General features: G+C 45.6%; 1 protein-coding gene across 1 annotated transcript in view; it reads left to right on the top strand.

Annotated features, from left to right (window-relative positions):
• Nucleotides 1-9155, top strand: part of ATRNL1 (attractin like 1) — a gene marked incomplete at its 5' end in the record, with an annotated part of 662506 nt that overhangs the window by 600437 nt on the left and 52914 nt on the right. The gene's annotated exons all lie outside the window — the stretch shown is intronic.

Raw genomic sequence — 9155 nt, 5'->3', positions numbered from 1 at the left:
AAGATTTAATTACTCAACCTTGGGGTTGATGAAAACAAATGATGCAAAATAAGTCATAAGAAATGTTCTCTTAGCTGTAAGAGTCGCCAATAAAATGATTTTAAAAATGAAAATAAATGCATCTTGGGCAAGATTTTCAAATCCGAATATAGAAATGCTCTCTTTTGCTACTATCTAAAATTATTTTCCACATTTATAAAATGCTCACACACCAAATTCAGAAAGCATCAACATTCCTTCTCCTTTCTGCTGCCGTAAATGCAACATTGACACACACACACACACACATTTCTTCTACATTACTCTCAAGAGTAGAATCCCTGAATTACTAATGTTTATGATGTTATTCATACGCTTTTAATGAAAGCATTGCCAATACATACATGATTTTTCCTCTTTTTACATTAGGCCAATGTCTGTCATGCGGCCTTCAAAACCCGTAGAGTAAATTATACAGGTTTCTAGTCCAGTTCAGACTCTGACTTCTTAGAATGAGCCGCTTTTCTGACAGCTCTCATGAAGTGTATAAACCCTCCTGCTTGAAGCTCTAGCTTTTGACTCGGTAATGATGACGCAGACAGTGTCCCCCCAAGGCCCCCAGTCCAGCCCTGCAGAATGAAGTCCTTGGGTGCAGCTCCCGTCCAGTTTGCTTGGAATATTGATCTGTGGAAGCTCCCACAGCTGTAAGCAGCTTCTGGGGCCCGAAGTGTAATAACAGGGAAAATGATGTTTTCTTTTCCACATCCGCATGCTGAGATTGTTTGGGCGATATTTCAGCTGAACTCATTACCATCAAGTCGTACCAGCCTTTGTTTTAATAAGATTCTCATCTCTAGGTCTATCCTTTGCATCAATGACTTTACACTGTTAATTGCTTTCTTGTCCCCCATTAAATTGCGACGGCAATGGCTTCATCGGAACAGGCCCTCTTGTGCTTTGTATTCTGCCCCGTGCTTTGCAGGCATACTTAGTAACATCATCTTCCTGAAGAACAGAATTACCTATTATCCCTTTCATCTTGATGTGCTTTTTAACGTATTTGGTTCCTAACTAGTGTCCAATCAGGAAACTACACATTATCTTCCTTAAAAAAAAAAATCTGGCTTTTAGTTTTAGTGTTTTGTTTTTAAGGGTAGCATAGTATCTCTGGCCAGAATTTATTTCTGGATAGAACTCACGTAGTGCATTCATCTATTGTCTTATAGGACCAATTAAAAAGACAAAGGGGTCTATTCTCCCCTGGATACAAAAGAGTGACTTCCATTAGCATTAATAGGAGGGGAACAGTTGCCGAGGGGAGGGGCCCTGGAATAAAAAGGGGGAAAGGCAGAATCTGTAATGAGGGTCTCCATGTGGGGAACTGGCAAAGAGCCACCCCAACAACCTCCTTGGGAATCCTTTCCCACGCGTGTCTCTCTGTTGGTTTCTCTTCTGGAGACTCAGGGCAGCATGTGTGCTCTCTGTTTGTACGTTCAAGAGAATTAGTGTGTCGGTTTGAGGCAGTGCCCGCCTTCCAAACCAGGCCGCTGTGGATTTGTGCTTTTCTCACGCACAGCAGCATGTACGGGGGAAGGCAGTCATGGAACGTGACTGGGGGCTTTGACAGGTTTGTGCTGAAGCTCAGTCCTGGGAGACTCGGTTTGGGAGGCAGAGGTGAAAGGAGAAATCGGTTACCTGCAGAACTCTGTCCAGAGAAGCTTAATTTTCGAGGGAGACTGGCTGTCAGTGCCAAGCTTATCTTCTGACATATTTTGCCTGAAATCTATCAAAATCTGGAAAGTGCTTCTGACTTTACAGCGTAGCGTGGATGTGTGAGCCTCTCAGCCCAGGCTTCTCTGGGGCGCCTTGTAAGAGTTTGGAATTGCACCCCAAAAGAATTCGACCTAGAGTGGGGGCGGGGGGGATTTCTTCTTTTATCATGTCATCCTTTTGGCGAATTACTTGGGACCCAAAACTATTTATAGTATGACCAGCTCCATCATATCCATATATGTGATACATATTTGTAAAATATCTTGAGACGTTCATTTTGCATCTGGTGAGTGTTGGCTTCCAAGGGGACAATTCACTTCAGAGACCCAAGTTCTCTTCCGAATAGCAGCGCCCTCCTGAGCATGGTGCCCAGTGTCCTCCTTTGCCTGGGCTTGGACTTTGCCTGAGCGACAAAGTCTAGGTTGGGGAGCGTCATTCTGTGCCCCTGATTTCCTGCTTTCCTTCACTATTTAGCGCTGCCTCCAAAACGCCTCTACTATTCTCACAGACCTGGAAAACGCTTCTAACTTATTTTCCAACCGTAATTGCTTCCTTTCTTGCCTGGAACACTATTCCCTGCTTCAAAGGATTGCCTGCAACTTCCTTTTACAGGAGAGGGAAATGCAGATATTTCAGCCCGGCTTGCTTCTCTATTTCTATGTGACAGTAGGCCTGCCCTCCGTTCATCCCACCCTCCCTTTTCCCTCAGAGAACCCAATTCAACCCTGACCTGCTCTTGCCACAAGTCCCCAGAGAGGCAGCTTTCTGTTTTATCTCAGAGCAAAATCCCATTCGCCTGGTACTTAGTATCACCACGTGGTTTGCAAAACATGGCCCGGCCGGTGGGCTTGGGTGGGGGGGTGGGGAGTGGGGGGTGGCACTAAGGATGTGATGACGGCGGCACAACAGGAGGTCTCATGAGCGTCTATATGAGGAAGTATTTTTCAACTCCTCTAATGTTCCTAGGTGTGTTCAGGCAAGTCCGCTGAGAAGCCCTCATCAAGGTATCTAGATATGCACAGGATTGCCTGTGAGGGAGGAAGGAAGCATGAATAAGCCAGGAGCGAACCTGTGAAGGGCGAAGGGAAGAAAGAACAACTGGGTGGGCCTGGTGCCGTTGAAGAAAGTTTTGAACTGGCCAATGGGATGTCTTTTAGCCAGTGACCTGCTAGAGAAAGCCCATGTCAGGCAGGAAGGGCTATGCACTACTAATCCCACCATGCTCAGCACTGGGCCGTTGGATGTTGTTGTACATGGTGCTGGAGCTACCGTTTCCCTGAAAGTAAGACATCCCCCGAAAATAAGACCTACTTACAGTTTTGCCTCTCACTGAAATATAAGGCACCCCCCCAAAAAATAAGACCTCCCCAAAAATAAAGCCTCCCGGAGCTACCGTAACTCTGGACTCTGGACTGTAGAGGCAGGTGCCACCACGCAGCTCAATGTTGGCTGCAGCACAGCCGGAGCAGAAGTGCGAGGTCTCTTTTAATAAAACAATAAATGTGTACCGTATTCTTCTTCATGGAAAAATAAGCCATCCCCTGAAAATAAGACCTAGCGCATCTTTGGGAACAAAAATTAATATAAGACACTGTCTTATTTTCGGGGAAACCGGGAAGAAGAGTGATTGCCAGCTCAGTTTGCCATGGTAGGCAAGCAGTTGTAGGGTACCACACCCAGCTCTCCATTTTCCCACCAGTAGCGAGGTTATTGCCTCCAGGCTGAGAGATCAGCAGTTGACCAAGACAGCCCAGCTTCTGCTGGTCATTTCCCCAGTGCCGACACCACTTCTTTAGGGATCTTCTTGGGATCCTTGGGGGAGAGTTTTGACGTTCCCCCAGCAAGTTCAGAAATTTGTGAGAACCATATCTCAACTAAGGATCCCTGGTATCATAATGGGTTGGGCGGCTAAACTAACCACCAGCCTCTCTCCTGGAGAAAGAGGAGGTGTTCTGCTCCCATGAAGATTACAGCCCTGGAAACAAAGGGGCGGTGCTACTCTGTCCTATCTGTTCGCTATGAGTCAGCATTAACTCCATAGCTACAAGTTGTTTTTATTTTCTTTTGATACAATAAGTTCCATGAAGTCCAAGGCTATGCTGAGGCCAAGACTGAAAATCTAGGTCCTGTTTCCCTTCCAAATTACATACTATCAGGTTGTCTGTCATCCACCGGAGCACATAACGGGGCTACAGAGGTCAACATCATGAAGATGCTTTAGTAACAGATTGCCAACCCAAGGTGCCCTACACTTGACTATACCTACCCCTCTACCATTTAAAATTCCTGGGAAGATTTAAGTTGAGCATTCAATCGCTTTTCAAATTAAAATCCAAAGAAAATAAAATCTGAAATCAGGTGCCCTTGCCCCGGTGAGTTAGATTTTTAAAATAATTTGAGTCCACGGTTCATTTTCTCCAATATCCTGTATTTCCCAGAGCCAATCAGAGAGGTTCCTAGGGCCTAGGAAAGGCACCGGCTCTTCGAAGGCTTCCATCTGGACTGTCCCATCAGTGGGATGCACGTAGGTCCCTTAATGCCTAACTTTGAAAGAGTATTAAGAGTTTGTAGGACTCTCAAAGCTCTTCCAATGCTGGCCTCACACCCACACACTAACTGGAAAATGAGCTTGTCCCCAAACCTGACGGCAGTTGCTACCCTCGCACCCCTCATGGCCCAAGCCAGAGCAGGGCGTGCGCGTGGGAAGTGAGGCAAGAGCTTGAGAGGAGAGGTAAGAGACAACCTTGGTTTTCTTTCCAGTGACACCAGACAATCTATGCCAGGTGCCCCGTCCGTGAGCCAAGCATACTTTCCACCTGGAGGGATCACTCCGTAAAGGGTTAATGTGAACATCCTCGTTTGGATCTAGGGGGAAAGAGCCCATCTGTGTACATGGTCCACTCCAGTAAATGACCCAGGACTTCCTCCTTATCTTGAGGCCCCGAACCATATCTGTCATGCTCCCGGTGGATCCCTGGCCTCTAACACTGTGTCTGACGTGTAGAAAGGGCTTGATCCCAAAGTGGTTGCAATCAAATGGGATTTAATCGAATCTAATTCTTACTCCTGTCATCCAAGCTCCTCTATCAGCTTAGTTGAAGGATAGCCTGGGTTTACGAGGTGATCTGTAGAAAATCTGTTAAAATTTGCAGCAGTGGGATCGAAATACAGTGCCACCAAAACAAACCCAGGAATAAGTCAGGCTGCAAGACTGCTGTGAATGTACCGCCACCCATAACCTCGGATTCCCGGTGCTTCTGCTTGTCACCGTAGTAGCCACATCATCCCCACTGATTAATTTACAATAAATAAATGTCGACTGCTCTCATTGCTTTAAAAAGTTTTAAGCGCAAATGAGGTGTATGCTAATAAAATGGTATCCTTGACAAGGTCATCCTTTATTTTAAAGCGAGGGTTCTACCTGTTACAGTTTGAAAAGCACAGGTTCGGCAGCAGGCGAAGCGGTTTGGAGCCCTGGTGTTTTGTCTGGACTCAGATTTATCTCTGCCTTCACATGTTTGAGACTCGGGTAACAGGGTCACCAGATAGAATGATTAGACACACTTCAAGGTTGGTTGGGAGATTGAGTGAGTTAGGAAAGACCGTCTTAAAAATAAAAGCCTGGCGATACCGGGAGGGTGGAAAGAAGGTGGGGTGAAAAGGGAGAACGATCACAAGGATCTACATATAACCCCCTCCTTGGGGGCCGGACAACAGAAAAGTCGGTGAAGGGAAACGTCGAACTGTGTAAGGCATGACAAAATAATAATAATTTATAAATTATCAAGGGTTCATGAGGGAGAGGGGAGCAGGGAGGGAGGGGTAAAAATGAGCTGATGCCAAGGACTCAAGTAGAAAGAAAATGTGTTGAGAACGGTGAGGGCCACAAATGTACACATGTTCTTGACACAGTGGATGGATTATGGTAAGAGTTGTCCGAGCTCCCCAAAAAATGATTGGAAAAAAAAGCCTAGCACAGAGTGAAACACCCCACCTCCACCACAAATTGCCATCAATTTGACTCCAACTCATGGCTCCCCCAGCTGGGTCACGTGGAACTGCACGCTCTATGGTTGTCAAGGGCTGGATTTTCAAGGAGGAGATCACCAGGCCTCTCTTCTGAGGCACTTGTGGGTAGACTCAAACGTGCCAACCTTCCAGGTGGCAGTGAAGCATGCTACTGCTCTGTACCACCCAGGGAACTCCCTGGCATATATATCGGGTTCCTTCTCTGAATACATTTCTCCATACTGAGAAGTCAGTGATGATCCAGGTCTACAAATAAATAAGTGCTACAAAGGCACTTAACAGATTTTAATTAGCTTTCCATTTTTTGGAGCGTCTGTAATGATTTTAGACAATGTTGACCTTCATAAGGTAAAACAGCTTTCATGATTAGAATGAACTGATTTCTCCTAACTGGGCATGTACTCCGTTAACTCCTCTGGCAGGGTCCTTGCCGTACTAGAACCCTGCTGCATCGAGCACAGACGGGGGCATTCCCATTCCACATCACCACAGAGAAGGCCCTCTGGTGGGAACGCCCTAATGTTCAAATAGATACAGTCAGTAAATGTCAGGAAGCCCATACAGAGGTAAGGAAAGTATTACTGGTAGGGTTGTAGTGCACATACATGGGTTTACTCTAAACAAACATGTGTAAGCATATCTCTGTCGTAGGTGTGTGGCTGTAGATGTCGCCCATGAAAACGCTTGTCTTAGGTCTTCTTAGAGTGTTTTTGATAGAAAATGGTCCCATCAAAATGGTGGCTTCCCAGGGAATTTACTGAGCCAGGTAGAGAGGTCAACTCAGAAGGCTATGGTGACTGAGGGGCTCAAAAGGACACAGGAATCCCAGGGGCTTATTAGGAAGAGATTTTAAGACATTTGAATACTGCATTGTTGAGGTAAAGGACAAGAAAGTTTCTTGAAGTAATTTCCCCAGCACCACAATGCACCTACTAATCCCTAAAGGATAGCAAGAACTTTACCCCATCCATCCTACAGCCCTGATCTTGCCCCTGCAGCCTTCTTCTTGTGCCTGAACCTCAAAGAATGTTTCAAAGGAACAGGATTAGAGTCCCTGAGAGATGCCCAAAGTACTGTTTACACATGGTATAAATCAAAGAGTACAGAATTCTTTAGGGAAGGTTAGAGAGGTGGAAACACTGTCTTCAGAAGGGTATAGATCTAGATGGCAGAGATGTCGAGAAATAAAAGGTTCACATTCTGATACTCATGTTTAATAACGGTTTCTATGTAGGATTTTATAGCACTACTTTTTGACGTACCCTGGTCTATAAAGCTTCATATGTGCCAGTCTCTTTTGTAAGTGCAGTGCCACTATTCACTCCCTTTCACTCCACAGCCCTCTGAGGTTGGCACTGTTATTACTCTTACTCTGTAGATGAGGAATCTGAGCCGTAACCAAACTCACTACCAATAAGCTAGTTCTGATTAATAGTGACCCAATAGGACAGGGTAGAACTGCCCTTGTTGATTTCCAAGACTGTAAGGAATCTGAAGTAAGGACTGATGAGGAATCTGAGCGTAAATGACTTCACCAAAGGCACACAGCGAATAAGTGGTGCAGCCAAGATTTGAGTCCAGGTATCCTGGCTCCATTGCGCATTCTATCTTAATCGTGAGGTTGCCCTCTACTAATGATAATGCGAATCATATTGCTTAATAAAAGGGGAGTTGCAACAGCAAGCTGATTTGATTAGTAATCATTCAGATAATTAAATTGTGTAATGTGAGTTCCATAGTATCCTTAATTCATTGTAAGGGAAGCATTTCTATAGGGTATCTTTGTATAGGGTAACTTTTATCCATGATGCCTTGAAACTCAACCAAACTCACTACCAATAAGCTAGTTCTGATTAATAGTGACCCAATAGGACAGGGTAGAACTGCCCTTGTTGATTTCCAAGACTGTAACTCTTTACAAGAGTAGAAAGCCTCAACTTTTTCCTACAGATCTGCTGGTTGGTTGAGGACTACTAACCTTGAGGTTAGAGCCCACCCAGTAACCCACTATACCACCAGGGCTTGTTCTGAATAAGGCCTTACACTTAGAAAAATATCGGAGAACAGAAACACAACTGCAGCTCATACATATCTTCAAAGTGTACTGTTATGCCAACATTGATTCATTGTTAGAAGTCAGATTCAAAAGCCATCATTATATTTGCAAACAACTGTAGGTTTAATTTGCTCACATTTTAGAAGTCCCAAGTATGCAGGATCATTGCCGGATAATCACAGCCAATCAAATATTCAGCCAGGATAGCAAATACTAAAACACAAGATTATAAAAGCCCTTTGAAGTATTATGTAATTAAATCTTGATTGAGGGTGGGGACGTGTTATTAAGTGTGGATGGGCCTGATGAAGGTCTGTAAGTCACCGTGTTCGGACGCGCTTCACTTCCGTCCTTGACAAGCTCGTCAGCAAGTGGCTCCCTCTCTGGGCACAAGCAGCCCTGTTGGAGGAGGCCGGGGGAGAACGCGCACTGTCATTCACGACTTCCCTAAGTAACCAATTTTTAAAAATTAACAGCTATTTTTCTTATACATTACCATGCACATGCCTCCTTCTCCATGTTCTGCCTTGGCACTTCTGAGGCGTATTTTCTACACGAAGCATCGTAAGGAAGGAAAAGAGGGTCTTGAGGGGCGAGGTGGGATGACGAAGTGCACTCTGTGCCCACCAGGGTCACAGACTCCCAGAGGACGACCCCCGCTGGGCCAGGAAACCTGTCTTCTCTGCATGCAGAAGGCACAGCCCTCGGGCCGGCCTCCCTCTAGCACACCTGAGCATCTTAGTCCAAGACCAAGCTGTGCTTGTTTCCTCGAATGAGACAGCGTAAAACGCTCAAATTTGTTACTTGTCACTTCCCCGAGGTCACAAGTCTACAATGCATTGGCAAGGCGGGGTTCTTTCTGGAGGCTCTAGGAGAATTCTTTTTCCTTGCCTTTTCCAGCTCCCAGAAAGATGAGGCTTTCTACTCCTGTAAAGAACCACTGTCTCAGAAACCCACAGGGACACTTCTACCCGGGACTATCTGGTTGTTCTGGTCAGAATCAGCTCAGTGGCAGGGAATTTAGTTTGGCTTGAGAGTCCTCCTGTTTTCCTTGGCTAGAGCCCTCCTCCTCCACCTTTGACTCCAGCTATGGGCACCCCGGTCTTTCTCACACCACATCACTCTGACCAACATTTCTGACCGCCTCTTCCACTTTTCAAGACTCTTCTGATGGCACAGGGCCCTTTCAGACTACCAGGGATGGTGCATGGCGTCATCCCAAATGCACCATCCCCTTAGCCATACACAACCAAGAACCAAAGCATACACAACTAAGACCCAAATGATACACAACCAAGAACCAAACCCAGACCCTTGC

The sequence above is a fragment of the Echinops telfairi genome, unplaced genomic scaffold (assembly GCF_000313985.2).
Source record: "Echinops telfairi isolate 266 unplaced genomic scaffold, ASM31398v2 ScPeMD7_70;HRSCAF=299, whole genome shotgun sequence".
Taxonomy (NCBI): Eukaryota; Metazoa; Chordata; class Mammalia; order Afrosoricida; family Tenrecidae; genus Echinops; species Echinops telfairi.
The sequence above is the reverse complement of the archived record's forward strand: the minus strand, read 5'-3'. Positions and strand labels throughout refer to the sequence as shown.